Source organism: Eschscholzia californica, unplaced genomic scaffold (assembly GCF_041429995.1).
Source record: "Eschscholzia californica isolate CP2 unplaced genomic scaffold, dmEscCali1.0.p SCAF_1, whole genome shotgun sequence".
In the NCBI taxonomy this organism is placed as follows: domain Eukaryota; kingdom Viridiplantae; phylum Streptophyta; class Magnoliopsida; order Ranunculales; family Papaveraceae; genus Eschscholzia; species Eschscholzia californica.
Genome location: NW_028238198.1, coordinates 16369414 through 16386873, shown reverse-complemented (window position 1 = coordinate 16386873; position 17460 = coordinate 16369414). Strand labels below are relative to the sequence as shown.

The 17460-nt window shown below is 38.6% G+C and overlaps 1 protein-coding gene, 3 non-coding genes and 3 pseudogenes across 9 annotated transcripts in view; 5 read left to right on the top strand and 2 right to left on the bottom strand.

Annotated features, from left to right (window-relative positions):
* LOC147564580 (Chaperone DnaJ-domain superfamily protein) overlaps window positions 1-8471 on the top strand; it is a 43317-nt gene extending 34846 nt beyond the window's left edge. For 2 of the 4 annotated variants that reach the window (XR_015227646.1, XR_015227647.1), the window contains one exon: window positions 8339-8471. The gene's annotated coding sequence lies outside the window, so the exon portion shown is untranslated. Of the gene's footprint in view, window positions 1-8166 lie in introns of all 4 variants that reach the window. The other 2 variants (XM_086647928.1, XM_086647921.1) reach the window with 1 other exon arrangement.
* On the top strand, window positions 382-505 carry LOC147564583 (U2 spliceosomal RNA; annotated as a pseudogene).
* Window positions 1495-3851, bottom strand: LOC147564582 (L-type lectin-domain containing receptor kinase IV.1 pseudogene; annotated as a pseudogene). The gene has a single exon (XR_015227633.1). The product of XR_015227633.1 is annotated as an L-type lectin-domain containing receptor kinase IV.1 pseudogene (transcript).
* Window positions 4139-6363, top strand: LOC147564581 (L-type lectin-domain containing receptor kinase IV.1 pseudogene; annotated as a pseudogene). Its single transcript, XR_015227626.1, has one exon. The product of XR_015227626.1 is annotated as an L-type lectin-domain containing receptor kinase IV.1 pseudogene (transcript).
* Window positions 8472-9747: 1276 nt separating the features above from the next.
* Window positions 9748-9907, top strand: LOC147564579 (U1 spliceosomal RNA). Its single transcript, XR_015231682.1, has one exon. It is a non-coding gene; the product is annotated as a U1 spliceosomal RNA (small nuclear RNA).
* Window positions 9908-10379: 472 nt separating this feature from the next.
* LOC147564578 (U2 spliceosomal RNA) lies at window positions 10380-10577 on the top strand. The gene has a single exon (XR_015231583.1). It is a non-coding gene; the product is annotated as a U2 spliceosomal RNA (small nuclear RNA).
* Window positions 10578-12418: 1841 nt separating this feature from the next.
* On the bottom strand, window positions 12419-12535 carry LOC147564577 (U5 spliceosomal RNA). The gene has a single exon (XR_015231544.1). It is a non-coding gene; the product is annotated as a U5 spliceosomal RNA (small nuclear RNA).
* Between the last annotated feature and the right edge of the window lie 4925 nt (window positions 12536-17460).

Sequence of the window (17460 nt, the reverse complement as noted above, 5' to 3'; positions counted from 1 at the left end):
TTTCACCGGATGGAACAAACTTACACTTACCATCCTCTTTTTGTGTTTACAACAATTGCAAAGTGCAATCGCTTGGAACAAACACCCCATCTTCCTTTTGTGTTTTACAACTGCAATCCTTCATTGCTTCATATGGAACAAACTCACCATCTTCTTTCTCTTTGTGTTTTCACAATGATTGTTTAGCGGTCTATCCATATTCTCCATTTTAAGAGCAAATTCATTTTCTAAAATTTTGCGGTCTATCCATATCCTGTAGTTTAAGAGCAGTAGTCCCCGGATGAAAGACGTTTTTGGAAATGAATCGAATCAATCAATAATTATAGGGTGAGTCGAAATAGTCCCACACAGATGGGGTTAAGCAAGAAAGGAAGTTGGACCATTGGTTCACTCGATATTAAATTAATTTTTTTTCATGGGGGAGGGTCCATCACAGTAGCTTGCTACTGGGGCACTCGAGTGTCGCCTTTGCATTGCACTATTGCATTGGCCTGGCACACCCCCCTACCAATTCTTGACCATCAAAATTTGTTATTGTCTTTAGTCCTCAATTGAGTAGGGAAACTTTTGGTGAGTTAGCTCCGTACTGTTAGACTGTCAGTCTATGACGACAAAGCTGTAGAGTCAGCTTCAACCAACTGCTAGAAGTGATGATGGATCTGTCTTTATGAGTTCTTCATAAGTTCAAATGAAAACACATCTTTGCTACTGATTCCAAGAACTCGAAGAGCTAAAATGATAAACTAGATATATTAATTTAACCATGGAAGAGAGCATCAACTTGAGTAGGGTTTATGCAAAAAAAACTTGAGTAGGGTTCATGCTAAATTTTATTTATTCTAAGACATTAACATATGCTGACGCAACGTAAACTCAAGTATGTTTTAGAAAGTCGCTAAAATCTGAAAAACTGATAAACTCTCAAGGATAGAGAAACTGCTAATTTTTATTAACTGAATTACATCATAAAACCTGGAGAGGAACTCATTCGTACCATATTAGAGTTTCCTACTCCAAACAATCTCCTCAATGAAGTCCTTTTCCCTTTGTCTTATCATGTGAAAACTCTCTTGACACCAACTTCGATTTTAGAAGTGGAAAACTATTATAAAAACGCGAAAGAGGTAATGGAAAAACAGACCTTTCTCGGCCTTTTGGCGAAGATAAAGTGTTGTATTTTCCAAAAAAAAAAAATCAAATGTAGTTTTTGTCCTTACCAGTTTAATATTTGATATGGGGGCCATTGGTTCACATCATATTAAATTAATTTGTTTATTTTGAAGTCTTTTGTAATGATTCCAAGACTAATAATCTGATATGCGGGCCATTTTATGTATGAGAAAGTTTTAACTTGAAATCAATTCATGAAATTTTATTAAGCCTAAGAGCATCTCCAATGCAACCCTCAACTCGAAAAACTCAAATTTTATTACTTGAGTTTTTGACAAAAACACTCTCCAATGCAACTCTCGACTATGTTGAGATACTCAAAAGAAAATTCAATTGGCCACATCATCATTTTATATATTAAAGTAAAACACGAGATAATCTAAAGCAAATGTTGAGTTTTTTGAGTGTCGCATTGGAGAACTATTTTGAATTGAGGATCCTAATAGTGCCACCTAGGAAAGAGAATCTCAATTCATACTCAACACATTCGATTAATTGAGTTTTTGTTGAATGTTGCATTGGAGATGCTCTAACATATGAAATCAACGACCACCAGAGAGGAGTGACTCAGCAATCGATGACGATGATCCTGTGAATGCCTGGTCTACAGAAGAAGGATACAACAGGGCACAATCCGGAAAGCTTTCTCCACATGGCACCGCTCGATTGATACTGTTGCTCATATTAACGACCCACAACTCTGTCGGTGGCAGTGGCAAATCTCCTTCCAAGTATTGCACAACTTGTTTCATGGCGGGCCTAGCTGCTGAAACACTATGAGAACAGAACAAGCCCAACTTCAGAACCAACTCCATCTCTTCAACCACATATTCACTTCTCAAGTTTGGATCAGTTGTCTCTAGAATCACACCTTTACTCCAACAAGAAAACACCCAGTCCGCCAAAACTAGATCCTCTTCGGTCTCAAATTGGTATAGTCCTGTTGGTTTCTTTCCACATGCAACTTCAAGCAAGAATTGCCCAAATGCAAAGACATCGGTGCTGGTCGTTGCCTTTCCAGTTCTTACCAGTTCTGGTGCTATGAAACCAAATGTCCCAACCACATCGGTTGTTTGATGATTGGTTTCACGATCGTACAATCTTGCTAAACCAAAATCTCCCAATTTTGCATTCATTTCGCCATCTAATAGAATGTTACTAGCCTTGATGTCTCTGTGAATCACAACCTGTACCCACCCTTCGTGCAGATAAAGTAATCCACTTGCCACATCTTTGATGATTTTAAATCTTTGGTTCCAATTTAGTGTCAGTGATGAGTTCATTTGAGACCCAAAAAGGAACTTGTCCAGGCTTCCGTTAGGCATGTAATTGTAGACCAAAAGTAACTCTCTTTTACGTCTGCAATAACCTAATAGTTGTACCAAGTTTCTGTGCCGAAGTTCACCAATACTAACAATCTCCGCTATAAATTCCCTTATGCCCTGTCTAGAATCACGGGAAACTCTTTTGACGGCTACTTCGAGGTTAGAAGTAGGTAATACACCTCTGTAGACCTTGCCGAAGCCACCGACACCAAGAAGCTCATTCTCTCCAAACCCTTCTGTCGCAATGTATAGATCTTGATATCTGAATCTCTGGCTACCGTAGTTGAGCTCCCAATCTTCCACAATATCGGGAAACTTCTTCTTCCTTCTTATCATAAAGAAGATGACAAGGATCATTGTTAACACAAGAATTGGGAGAAATGTAGGCAATCCAATTTGTAAGATTTGTAAATGCTTCTTACGTTTTCGTGGAGGAAGTTTTGGAAGTTTTGGAAGTTGAGAGAGATCTAGTGCTTGAGTTTCACCATTAATCTTAAAACTCCATCCTAGTATGTAATGAGATGTCAAAATTGATCCAGTAGCCGAGGAGAAGCCCACGTACATGGAATCTAAGATGATAGTTGAAAGGTCTCGGGACAAAGACAAGAGTGGAACATCTGGTTTAGATATGTTAATTGGAGCAATCGTTACATTAAGTTGCTTATGTATCCCATTATATACCCAAACTTGCATTGGTTCCCCACTAATAAGACTCAAATTCCTAAACCCACTAGATTTTGAATCGAAGTACATAGCATAAGAGGATTGAACAGACTTAAGACCGTTGATATCGATACCAACATGATTATTGTTTGTATCAAACTCAGTGTTATATATTGTATCTAGTTCCACAGCAAGGACATGGTTTGCCGAATTACCGTTCGTATCTTCGTTGAAAAGGCCAAGATAGTAGCTTGGTAGAGCTCCTGGTAGCCCTATTTGGGGTGTAAGAACAAAGACAATTCCATGACTACCAATTTCGGTATACTCAGAAACTATTCCAAAAATAAAAGTAGTAGAGAAGGAAACAACACTAGCACTATTATTACCATTGGCTGATGCCCCAACCGGAAATGAAGAAACGTTTTTGAACTGAAATGGATAAGAGTAGAAAGCATGACCCAACCCTAGTCTGGTGTCGTTGGTCAATCTGAGTAGGCCATTGGGTGTGATTTGGGCTAGTCCATCTCGACTCAAATTCGCGGCATCTCTGAATCCGGTGTATACAAAACCAGGATCATACAAAGATAACGATGTCGGAATAAATCTAAGAAGAAGAAGAAGAAGAAGAAGATAGAAGATTAACAACCACATTACTGTTGCTTACTAAACAAAGTGATAAGGTTATTATTAGAAACTGAAGAAAATTCAGATTGGCCGTTAAGCAGACATTAAACAATCCAAGGTCTTTTTTCTAGGACATGGACTTCCTAAGATATTTAAGACTTACCAAAAAATTAAGTCAGTCTTTTTGATTTTTCTCTCAAATGTGGTGTTAAAGTCATCAGTATCTTAATGTTTACGTTATTGTATCCAGTCAAGTCTCCTAAATGTTTGGCCCCTACCACATTAATTCTGCAGGACTTTTAGTTGACTCCTTTTTTTAGAGCTGCGAGATATAATAAGTGAGAGAGATTATGCTTACAAATGAAGAATCCAACCATGATATTGTTACTATTCAAGTTTGTATCTACCATGGTATTTCTTCTAAATAAAAGTGTTCAAGGCTCATCAGAATATAATTTTGGTTTCGTCTACAATGGTTTCAGAAATGCAACTAATCTGCATCTCGATGGAGTAGCTTCTGTCACACCCAATGGTCTATTAAGTTTAAACAATGACATCACAAGAGGTCTAGGCCGTTCCTTCTACTCCCGTCCGCTTAAATTCAAGATCAATAATTCATCATCACCACCATATCCAGATAGTAATTCTAGTAAGACAACTACTCTCTCTTTCTCTACTATTTATGTTTTTGCCATAACCTCCACATTTTACAATTTTAATGGTCATGGAATAGACTTTGTTCTTGCACCTCAACGAGAAGCTCAAGCAGGACCTTTGCCACACCCGTATCGAGGGTTATTCAATGCATCAAACAATGGGAATCTCTCAAACCATGTAGTTGCTGTGGAACTAGATACTAACTATAGCCCTGATGTAAATGACATAGACAACAACCATGTCGGAATTGATATCAATAGTGTCAATTCCGTTCAATCCTCTCCAGCCAAGTACTTTAGTAGCGAAGAAGGTGGTTTCAGTAACTTAAGTCTTACAAGCGGACAACCAATGCAAGTTTGGGTAGAATATGATGGGGTGGAAAAGCAACTTAACGTAACGATAGCTCCAATTAACATACCTAAACCAGATATTCCACTCTTGTCTTTGTCCCAAGATCTTTCAACTGTCATATTAGATTCTATGTATGTGGGGTTCTCTTCAGTAAACGGAGCATTTTTATCATCACATTATATATTAGGATGGAGCTTTAAGATGAACGGGAGAGCTCAAGAACTCGACCTCTCGCGACTTCCTAAGCTACCTAGAATAGGATCAAAGAAGAAACCAAAGAAGAAACCAAAGATTTTGGTGTATGGGTTACCTATATTTGTCCCAATTCTTGTGTTAACAATGATCCTTGTTATCTTTTTTATCATAAGAAGGAATAGGAAGTTTCCCGGTATTGTGGAAGATTGGGAACTCAACAACTGTAGCCAGAGATTCAGATATAAAGATCTATACATTGCTACAGGGGGATTCACAGAGAAGGAGCTTCTCGGTGTTGGTGGCTTTGGTAAGGTCTACAAAGGTGTATTAACCACTTCTAAGCTCGAGGTTGCCATTAAGAGAGTTTCGCATGATTCAAGACAAGGCGTAAGGGAATTTATAGCGGAGATAGTTAGTATTGGCCAAATTAGGCACCGAAACTTGGTACAACTATTAGGCTATTGCAGACGTAAAAGTGAGTTACTTTTGATCTACGATTACATGCCTAACGGAAGCCTAGACAAGTTCCTCTTTGGCCGTCGAATGAATTCATCATCGATACTAAATTGGAACCAAAGGTTTAAAATCATCAAAGATGTGGCAAGTGGACTATTTTATCTGCACGAAGGGTGGGAACAGGTTGTGATTCACAGAGACATCAAGGCTAGTAACATTCTATTAGATGGTGAAATGAATGCAAAATTGGGAGATTTTGGTCTAGCAAGATTGTACGATCGTGGAACTAATCCTCAGACAACCAATGTGGTTGGAACATTTGGTTTCATAGCACCAGAACTGACTAGAACTGGAAAGGCAACGACTAGCACCGATGTCTTTGCATTTGGACAATTCTTGCTTGAAGTTGCCTGTGGAAAGAAACCAGCAGGACTTTACCAATCTGAGACCGAAGACGGTCTAGGTTTGTTGGATTGGGTGTTTTCTTGTTGGAGTAAAGGTGTGATTTTAGAAACAAGTGATCCAAATTTGGGAGGTGAATATGTGGTTGAAGAGATGGAGTTGGTTCTGAAGCTGGGTTTGTTCTATTCTCATAGTGTTCCAGCAGCTAGGCCCACCATGAAACAAGTTGTGCAATACTTGGAAGGAGATTTGCCGCTGCCATCGACAGAGTTGTGCGTCGTTAATATGAGCAACACTATCAATCGGGCGGTGCCACGAGGAGAAACTTTTCAGGATTTTGCTCGGTCGTACCCTTCTTCTGTACACAAGGCATTAACAGGATCATTGTCATCGATTGCTGAGTCAATCCTATCTGGTGGCCGTTGATTTAATAAGTTTGACTGAAATTTACTAGGAGCTAATTTAATTTATGTTTATGTGTCAGGCTCAATATAATTTCATAAATTGATTTCAAGTTAAAGCTTTTTCTGTCATATATATAATGGTAGATTAGTAGTCGTGGAATCATTAGAAAAGACTTCTGCCGGCAGCCTCTGTCAAGCACTGGTCAGTCAATTGGACTCCAAAATAAACAAATTCTGACAGTGAAGGATTGGTAGGGGGTGTGCCAGGCCAATGCAATAGTGCAAGGCAAAGGCAACACTCGAGGGCCCAGCAGCAAGCAACTGTAATGGACCCTCCCCCATGATCCACCAGTCTTGCTAGCCCAAAATTGTAGAAACCGGATCTATTTTTTGTCTATTTGCAACCAAACATTGTCCAAATCAGGATCAAGACATACCATTGGATTCGTCTCGTCGAACTCTTGAATTTAGACATAAAGTTTGTCAAAATCTGGTTTCATATGAATGAATTATCATTGATTTACTTGGGGAAGATATAAGGATAACTACAACGTGTAGTTCTATTATTAGTACGGTTGGATAAATAAGGAAAGTTCTACATCCTTGTACAAACTTTTTCCACATACTAATAATTGATTCTTTTGAAATGATGGGCTGCTTTGCGTTGGGCAAACCGCACGTGGGCGCTTTAGAGGCTTGATCCGATGGTGGAAAGGTAATCAACGTATCTGATAGATCTAACGCCAGGCGTTCGAGGCGTCAAATCTATATAGGTCCGTTGAGACGGTTGGAAACATCCATTCGTCTATAGGCACACGTACGAGTTAAATAAATTAAGGGGTTCAAATTGCCATAATGATTACGTAAGGGTAAAATCAGATATTTTTTAAGTATGACTTTAGAGACAAAATATTCTCATAATATTCCGTCAAAAGGCCGGAGTCCAAAGTGTAACACTGGAAAAAGGGAGTCCAAACAACATATCTCTCAGAAGAGGAATGTGTTGTCTGAGGTTTATGGAAGAAAAAAAAGGAAGACTTAAAGTAAAAGCTCTAATTTTTAAAGGGCGCGAGTGAATTATATTAGAGTAACGTCCCCCTAAAAATGGTTGTCCACATAAAATTGTTGTCCACCTAAAATATTTGATTGTCCATATACCGATCACCTATAGTATTTGCAGCTCAATTAAGACATTAAGGGATCACAAAACTCTTCACTAATTTAGGAGGTACTTCAAGGGTAAATGAGTTTATTCCATATTTTATTCTATCATCCAAGGGGTCAAATTTCTTTGAAGTCTTATACATAAACATGTTTATTATGCAAGTAATTTTTTGAAGGATGTTCAAATAACAATAGGTAGATTTGTTGTTACATAAGATTTGATTGGAACGCAGAGATTATTATGCATCCTTTTAAGATCATCTTAGACGTATTTTTCTGTGGTTTAGTGTGACATTGTTTTGTTATTTTCCAAAACCTGAAAATGGTCGATGTTACAGAGGACTTTTTTAGGGATCTCCAGGTTGAATTTCAGACCTGGGAAGCTACTGTTGGTTCTCAAGGGAAGCCCAAGAGCTTGTGGGAAGAGTTAGCAGTAAGATACTATTACACTCTCATCTTTTACGTTTCGTATACTAAATACATATTTTATCTAATAAGATGCAAAAAATTTCTTACTTTTGATTGGCCAAGTGTCGATTTGTGCTTAACATAAGAAACAATTAAAATCTTAAAAGAACTCGTGTTGAGTTTTAAAAAAATTAAAAGGTTCGTGAGCTCCACTAATTACATTTGTTAACCTTGTTCTCCAATCCTCAGATTGTTGTTGGCGGAACCCTCTCTAGTGCATTTACTAGTGCCCCCTTGTCATCTACTCATAAGTCATATTCTTAAAACTCATGTTGGAAAATTTATAGAAGTATTGCACTCGTATTCTTATGGAAGAGAAAGATGTATAGACCGGTTTGATCTTAGTTAGCGGATCAAGAAGGCAACCTCGGGCATTTAGTGACTCCAGTTGGAAGTAGGAAGATTTCTCGCTCGTTGGCGGTGCTAACACTTGACTTGGGAGTTTCTTCTAAAAGCAAGGTGACTTTATGAAGCTGGGCTTGCATATTTTGTCTTGGAGAACATTTGATTGTTGTGAATTAGGGAAAAAGAGAAAATTTGTAATTTACTTCTTGGAAACCTATTCTCAATTTAAAAGGATCTCTCTTTTGTACTTCGTTTACTCTCGACTAAGGACCTCAGTTTTTCGATATATTTCAAGTAAAAGGAGAAATAGAGATTTCGGGTAAATCTGCCTCAGCTTCGGAATGGGTGGGAATTGGTAAAGAAGAGAAACACAAGAATAACTCAAGAACTTGATTGTGAAACCAAAAAAGATCACTACATGAATTAACTGTCCAAATTTCTCGAATACTAGACAGAGCTTTCCATCAAAACTTCCCCTGGGCGAGACTCCACCTGAGGCCTTCAAATCCCCAAATCATAAAATTTAATGGCAAAGAATGGTACCATTGTCCTTGAGGGTAATCTGTATTTTTATGACAACACGAGCAATTCAGAAACCATATATATATACTGCACTGAAACAAATTAAACGAAAAAGAAGAAAAGGAAAGTCACCAACTTCACTACGTTTATGCGGACTAACTTAATTGATATGAACGATCATGAGAGAGGAGTGACTCGGGAAATCGATGACAATGAAACAGAGCAGGCCTTATCTACATAACCAGGGTAGCAATTTCTCGTGTCTTAGATTTCTGTGCCTTTATGGGTCTCCTCCCACAAGCTAAACTCCAATTTTAAATTTGTACAGTTACATGTTCTGTACTTAACTCAGCCCCGTCCCTCTGTGAATTTCTGGCGTCCGCCCCTGTGATGTACCAATGATATCAACCTTGTCTCTTGGGATAGAGGCTAGAGTTGAAAACCTGGTTTATCCATGTTATTTGGAGCTACTGTTAGACAAAGTTGTTTCTCCACCCCATCATAATCTACCCAAGACTTTTGTGGGTTGTCCAGTTGTGAGGCTTAAGTTCTTATAACCACCTTCCTGGCTACTAAAATACTTGGCTGGAGAGGATTGAACAAGCTCGGCACTACTGAACATGATTGAATTGTATATTTGTACCCTTATTCTCATCATCTCTTACGAAAACCAAACAACTTTACAATAGTTGAAGTCGAAATAGGAGAAGATGATCTTTATGGAGATAGGCATTGAAATAATGAGAAGGTATGCTTGAGGATTTTGCTAAAACTCATTTGTTTTGTCATGTGTGGTGGGACAGATGAAGTGATGGAGATACATGTAGTTAGAACTATTTGGGCTTGATGGAGGTACACTTCCTACAAGTTACTTGGGGCTAGCCTTTGAGCTCTAGTAAGCGGGATTAGATTTAGAACATGATAGTCCCACATCCATCAAGTGAAATAAAAAGCTATATAGAGTAGTTGTACAAGAAAAGGTGGATGAGTAACCTTAAAACATACTTACCTGGACGGGGTCAATGGTTGATCAAGAAGGACCATGGCCTAGGTTAGTGACCTCCATTGCACTTAGGAGGGGCACTCGCCTAAGATCTACCCAAGTGGTGGAGTCTACGTCATAATTTGTGATAGAGGGGGTACGCGTTCGCGCGGCCCCTGCCAATTTGATGTATAATGTTTGAAATGGTCGAAGCTTATATAGATTAAATTTGTAATATTTTTCACCGGATGGAAAAAACTTGCCATCCTCTTTTTGTGTTTACAACAATTGCAAAGTGCAATCGCTTGGAACAAACACCCCATCTTCCTTCTGTGTTTTACAACTGCAATCCTTCATTGCTTCATATGGAACAAACTCACCATCTTCTTTCTCTTTGTGTTTTCACAATGATTATTTAGCGGTCTATCCATATTCTCCATTTTAAGAGCAAAGTCATTTTCTAAAATTTTGCGGTCTATCCATATCGTCTAGTTTAAGAGCAGTAGTCCCCGGATGAAAGACGTTTTTGGAAATGAATCGATAAATAAGCATAACTATAGGGTGAGTCGAAATAGTCCCACACAGATAAGTGAAAGCAACCAAGGAAGTTGGCAACTATTATAAAAACACACAAGAGATACAGGAGAAAGCATACCTTTCTCGGCCTTTTGGCTAAGATCAAGTGTAGTATTTGTTCTTATCAGTTTAATATCTTATATGTGGACCATTGGTTCACACGATATTAAATTAATTTTTTTCATGGGGGAGGGTCCATCACAGTAGCTTGCTGCTGGGGCTCTCGAGTGTTGCCTTTGTGTTGCACTATTGCATTGGCCTGGCACACCCCTTACCATTCCTTAACTTCCAAAATTTGTTAGTGCCTTCTGTCTTTCAGTACAGATTACTGAAAGCAGTTTCCGGTAGTCCTTCCATAGTTTTCTTATTCTTCAGGAGATGCAACACCTTGACGCAGTTGCATACACCGTATAAAAGTCTCTTTACTAAGCTGCCCCCAACTAAAGCTTACTCATAATGCAAAAAAAATTAAAGCTTACTCGTAATGCAAAAAAAATTAAAGCTTACTCATTGAGGCAAGTCCCAACATCGTTGAAGAACAAGAAACTAGGGATGGACTACCTGCAAGGCTGCAACCACTTTTCGATGGTCCATCTATCCACCACTTGTGTTATATTCATCCACCACTTGTGTTATATTCATTATCAATTGTCCTCCCATAGTAATTCTTTTTTTCCTACAAGTACGTTCTGAGAACCTAAATGATGGAATGGTAACGAGTGTGCGGATTGTTATTTTTTACCAACGCTCAAAATTTCATTTAATTCCGACACTTGTACTTCGATATTAGTAGTTTTAGCTGCTTTCCTTTATTTTTGGTCGCATCGATTTCTTCTATATATTTTTTGGTCAATTCCTCTACATCAAGTGACACTATTGATATCAACACCGACATGGTTATCGTCTACGTCATTTACATCAGGGCTATAGTTAGTATCTAGTTCCACAACAAGGACATGGTTTGAGGGATTCCTACAGTTTTTGATGCATTGCATAACCCTCGATACGGGCTTGGTAGACAACCAAGACCTCTTTCAAACCATAACCCGGCAACCCCATTCTACTACTACATTTGAACCAGTAGATTTTGTAATTAGAATAGTTATGATCGTAATAATGTTTTCTTATCGAAATTGGAATGTATCTAAAACGTCAAGTAAAAGATATCAAAATTGGATTGTGTCTAAAACGTCAAATAAAAGAGATAGAATGCGTCTAAAGAATTGCAACAAAAATGACATTCTTTTAAGCGTAATACACCTCTTAGAAACAAAAGAAAGGAAAACCTAAGTAGTGATAAATAGAATTGGACCCAAGATCCTCGAAGCCTGAAACAAAGCATGAATAATGTGGTATATCATACAAACCAATTTCTCTACATTCTCAGTGTGTCTAGTACTGCCCTAGTCTATATTAAAAGTTGGGAATGTAGCCTTTCTTTTCTTATACTCAATCTGTACTGCCCCTCTTCACGTTCTTTTCCATTCTACTCGTGTAGTTAATTACCTCATATAAAAATTGTTTATTAGTACATTTCTTCGCCGAAATAGAGTGACATCTAAAACACATTTTTTGAATCTCACCTTGGTTGATTGGGAACATTGTCTTTTCGCGGGAGAGACAAACATCTACACAAATGAGAAGTGTAGCAAAAACTCAAGTAAACTATACAATAAATGGTGAGTCAGACGCTCGACAAATTGCTCTTCGTCCGCTCTTCACTATCATCCGAAGCCCAAGGGGAGCGCTGCTCTTCACTATCATCCGAAGCCCAAGGGGAGCGCTGCTCTTCACTAACATCCCAACACACACTCCGGCCAGTCCGAAGCCCAAGGGGAGCACTGCTCTTCACTAACATCCCAACACACACTCCGGCCAGTCCGAAGCCGAAGGGGAGCGCCAAAAGAGGGGCGAGCCTACAGAAACCTTTCAATAAAATATGCTAACTCCCCATCTTGCACAACCTCTCATTTGGTCTACAGGATTGCTATACCTGAATCATAACTTGGCTTGAAATGGGGACCAACCCCACTAATAACCTCAAGCTGCTTCAAGTAGATGATTTTTCCTGGCTCGTACTCCACTATTAACACTTTTTATTGAAATTTGTTAAGGGGTTTCTGATTAGGAAAACCCTCCAAAAATAAGCGTATGCCACTCTTAGCAACATGCACACGGTATTCTTTAGTAAAAGGCGAAAGAATAGTTCGCTCTGTGCATATTGCGTGGCTCCGTGATTTGTACTAATCCAACCAGTATTATTATGTATACAAGCTAGAAATGTTAGTCTTTAAATAGCTCCAATGTGGGACTTTATTCATTTCTTCTAGTGTACGAATATCCCTGATTCAAATGTGAACTCATTTGATTCACAATGACAGCAAATGTGGTTTTCTTGTGATTCTGAGTGCCTTTCTTTTTTATTCTACTAGTAGATTAGGATGAATGATTTTAAAGCTGAAAAGTAGTTAGTAACGTGTATGCTAGTTACAATATTATCTCTTTTGATTTCTCACTACAACAAGTCTACGTGATCCGCCTCCTTGAACTCCCACTTGAACCGCCTGTGAGAGAAACAAGGATTTCTCTCTTTATGTGGCTGGAACATGTGGGAGGAGAAAGAAACCTTTGTTTCTCTCACGGGCGGTTCAAGTGGGAGTCTGAGGAGGGGAGTTGAGTATACTTTTTGTTTTCATTTAGAGTCCATAAATATTTACGTGGGTACAAAATTAATAGAAGCAACCCTAGCATCATCCATCTTCTTTTTGCGGACGATTTTATTATCTTCGGTAAAGCTTCCTCCCAAAACCTCCAAGATATCCTTGACATAATGAAGAGTACGTCCAATTCTCTGGCCAACGGGCCAACTTTGACAAATCCTCCATATTCTTTGGAAAAGGAGTGCCTCAAGATATCAGGAATTTGTATACTTCATCTCTAAAAGCTTCGATCATGCAGAACCAGGCTAAATACCTTGGCTCTTTCATCCTGCAAAAGGTCAATAGAATAAACAGTCATTCTTGGTTACTTGATCAACACACACACTCAGCCTCGCGCTAGTACGAAGCCCAAGGGGAGTGCCAAAAGAGGGGTGAGCCAAGACAAGCGCGCCTACAACAAACTTCCAATAAAATATGCTAGCACTCCTCCACTTGCACAACCTCTGATTTGGTCTACTCACATTTCTTTTCTTTTTATTTTGAAATTAAACCTTTCATTAAAAGAAATACCAGTTAAGCTGGTACAACAGGGACTAAAAAGGTAAGGATCTAACTGGAAAGGGGCAAATGTTCGAATTTGCTAAATTATAGACTTAAGTTGAATGTCCTAAGTCACGTGACTCGGAATCGCATTCACGTCTGGTAAACTGAATTGTTGCGTGGCTAACGTGAAGTTTTCCACATGTATGAAGGATCTCGTTATTTAACCTCCACATGATAGCTTGTGAAGCGTCCGATAGGAATGTTACCAAATATTGTGAGTCAGACTCAACTATAAAAGAGAAAAACCCTAGGAGATTTGCTAGATCTAACCCAACCTTCACCGCTTGTAACCCACTATGTAATACTGATTTAGGGTTGAAGCTTCGAACCCTTGTTTCTAATGTGTCTCCCATTGAATGTTTTGCTATTGTGTTGTCGATGCTCGTAAGCGGTTGTAAGCTCCGTCGACATTGATTTTGATTACTCCAGCTGCCCCAGGAATCCATGAAAGAGCCTGCAAATCAACTTGGTCAGTAGTTAGAGAGGGTGAAGGAGATGTATACCCGAGTTCTATGTGTATCATGTTGTAGATCTGAAGGTGGTTGATCGGTCTTTGATGGTCGCGAGCTCATTTCTTGCTTTCCACCACTGCCATAAGATGAATATACTAACCATATCTCATTTTCACTATCTCCTTTGTTGAGTAAATTTTGTATGGTTGATATTGGGTTTGTATCTATATGACTTATAAACTCTAGGTCGGATAAATTTGATAAAGATAGAAAGCCAGAGCATTTGCCAAATAAATGTAGAACTATTTTTTGTCCGAGTCACAAACCACACATGTTTGATTAACTTGACTTATTACCCTTCCTATGTTTGCCAATATTGCTATACCATTGTGCAAAACCTTCCATATGAATAGTAGAATCTTAGGTTCTGCAAAATCTAAGGTTGCCTTTCTATTTTTTCCAGAGCTTGCTGCAAGGGAAATCTTCTGAGGGTGACCTTAATGGAGGCCTAGCTTTGATGGAAGAGTAAAAAGATTTAGTTGAGAACTTACATGTCTTTGTTGGAATCGGAGCCAATTTTGGCTTGACCTGACTCGTCAAACTCAGTAACAGAATGCGCCATTGCATTCATCTCGTCGAGCTCTTCAAGTTAGAGCCAAGAATCACTTGAATCCGATGCCGGATGAATGAGAAATTCAAGTTTAAAGTTTGGACAATGATCGGTTGAAATAGGGACTAAATCGTCAAGTTGGACAAGTCACTTTGGAGGTCGTTTGAGCGAAGCACTCGCGTGCAAATCTGGACGGTCGGCGTTCAGTCCGCGGGAATTCGCGAGATCTGACGGCAGCGCGTTATGATTAGCGGGATAGTGTTGGGATCACGTCAGACGTGTTGGATCAACGTGATCCAACGACCTACGCTTACTCTGCGTCAGGCAGCAAGTGGCCTACGCCCAATCTGTCCATCCAACGACCATTTCGCTCCATCGTTGGGCAGATTTCGGGCCTTAGCTATCTCCATCCAACATATGGCGTTTGTTCTGCGGTTTAAGATAGATCTAATGGATCAGATTTGCTACCGACTTGATTCAGACTTCAAGTTTAGTTCCTAATTCCGAACAGTTGTGTCCTAACAACCCAATATACACATGTACCCGTTCACTTCCTATATAGACAACCCAAATCCATTTCTCTTTTCAATCAATTCATTATCTTCTTCTTTTATCTTCTAACAATCAATATCTGATTGGAATCTAGTATATCTAGAAACTCTTGCTCTGCATCTCTTTGACTAGGTAAATCTATCATCAAGCACGGAAAGGAATACGCCCCCATGAACGAGGGTCAACAAAAATCAGGGAAGTTTTTTCAACATTAGTTTGTAATTCTTTAGGGGTTTTGGTTTTAATTTCTCCACTGCTTCATGACCTGGGTTCTTGTCCTATTTTCTTGTTAGGTGCTAATTCTTAATTCCTAGTTGCATATACCATGGAAGAAGTAGTAGACCACCCTTTGCATGTCCGATTTACTGTTGATTTCGCTCAGCTGATTCCCTAGTCTGGATTATTAAGATATTATCTACCCGTGGTCAAGCTTATAGCTCTTCAAATGAGGTTTTTTCTCCTCCAACTCATATCCACCAATGATTTTCAATCTTAACAGACCTTTAAGGTCATGTACCTCTATTGTATATCCTGGTCTTGTTTCTATCAGCCTACTTATCATGTTGAACCTTTATGCCTACTTCGATAATATATCTTTTCCTAGTTATATAGAGTATATATGTTGTCGAACTACTTACAATCATTTTGATCGGCTATCCATTCTAGTTTCACCCATCTTGAACCGAAATTAGTTTAGGAACACTAATCGTTCATTTGTGGGACACTTATGCCTATCAATCAGACCAGTAATAAAAAACATTCATGTCAACTTTCCCATCGACCCCGGTCGACACTCCACTCTGAATATTAATCTCCATCTTCGTCGTGCAGATAATGTTGCTTATCTTCCAGCTCACTTTTTGTTAATTACATTTGTGTTTGGTTATCAAATAGATTTAACTCTGAATCGAAGTTCCGTAACATTTTCACTTTCACCCCTTTTCGCAATTTTATTGCGATCGTTTGTCGGATTAGCTGGGTATTTATCGGGCTATGACGGCGATCCCATTTACCAGATGTCCGACCTGTTTCTACTTTGTAGAATTCGATCGGATATGGTCTCTGTATATGGAGAATACTGGTGGGATAATCCGGAATCATCCTTTGATTCCATCTTGCAGACTTCCTCGTTTTTTCTTGAAACTTTGGATGTATGTTTAATCTATCTTAAGTGTTACGTGAATTTAGGTACGAGCTTCATCTTTAAATCAACCAGACGGACTCTCAAGATCACATATTATATCTTTCTCAAGAAGAGCTGCCAACCTCCCAAGCTACAGAATGAAGTCTGCTCTACAAACCGAAGTTATATCATGCACTTCTTCAGTTCTATTATTTTGTTTTACTACTTTACTTATTGTAGTTTTGCTTTTCTACTTGGTTCATTGTAATAGACTTTTTATGTTAATGTATTGCCTTTCAACAAAGAAAAAATCTAGAAACTCTTCTAACAAACAGTATTTGATTGCGAAGTATTATAGTATATATAGAAAAAGGAACAAAGAAGTTTTGAGTGAAGTGATAATCCTAAAACGTCTACAAGACCCAAGTCGTTTTCTTCTTCTCTTCTCTTCTAACAATCAATATCTGATTGGGAAATATTCTAGTATATCTAAAAACTCTTCTAACAAACAGGATCTGATTGAAGTATTCTAGTATATCTAGAAAAGGAAGAGAGAAATATCCTAGTGTCTAGAAGATCTATTCGCCTCAATCAAGAGCTCATAATATTTAGGAAGGTTCGCCCGCTTTCAGAATATAGAAGTACCATCTTAAATTCTAAAAGGATAGTCGTTGTATCCCGAAGGCATACACCCTAACGATTGGTACTGTTACGGGGGTGTAAAATGTCTTAAAGAAAGATAATTTATTCTCGCCTCGGCTTCATTATCCTTTGTCTATCTCCGTAAATCAGAAAGAAGGAATTACTGATAAAGTCGGTATTTACTTATCGTTTATCTCTCTATAACTTAGAGAAATGAAGCTCCCTACTTCAATCCAGACTCCGTCTTAATTAAGATAAGACAAAGATAAAGTGAACTCAAACCATAACCAGAGGAACAACAATTTATTATTGCACTATACCAGTTTGTCTTATTGTGTTGATTTAGGTATTATTAACTCCATAATGGTATCAACGGTCTAATTGTCAAAATGTTGGTGCAAAGTTGAAATATTCTATCTTTTAGTAGTATGACAAAATAAATGTGATACCTTTGAGATATAAGGAGGTAATTCAAAAATGGGGGTTGGAGTACGATTTGAGAGAGTTGGCATCC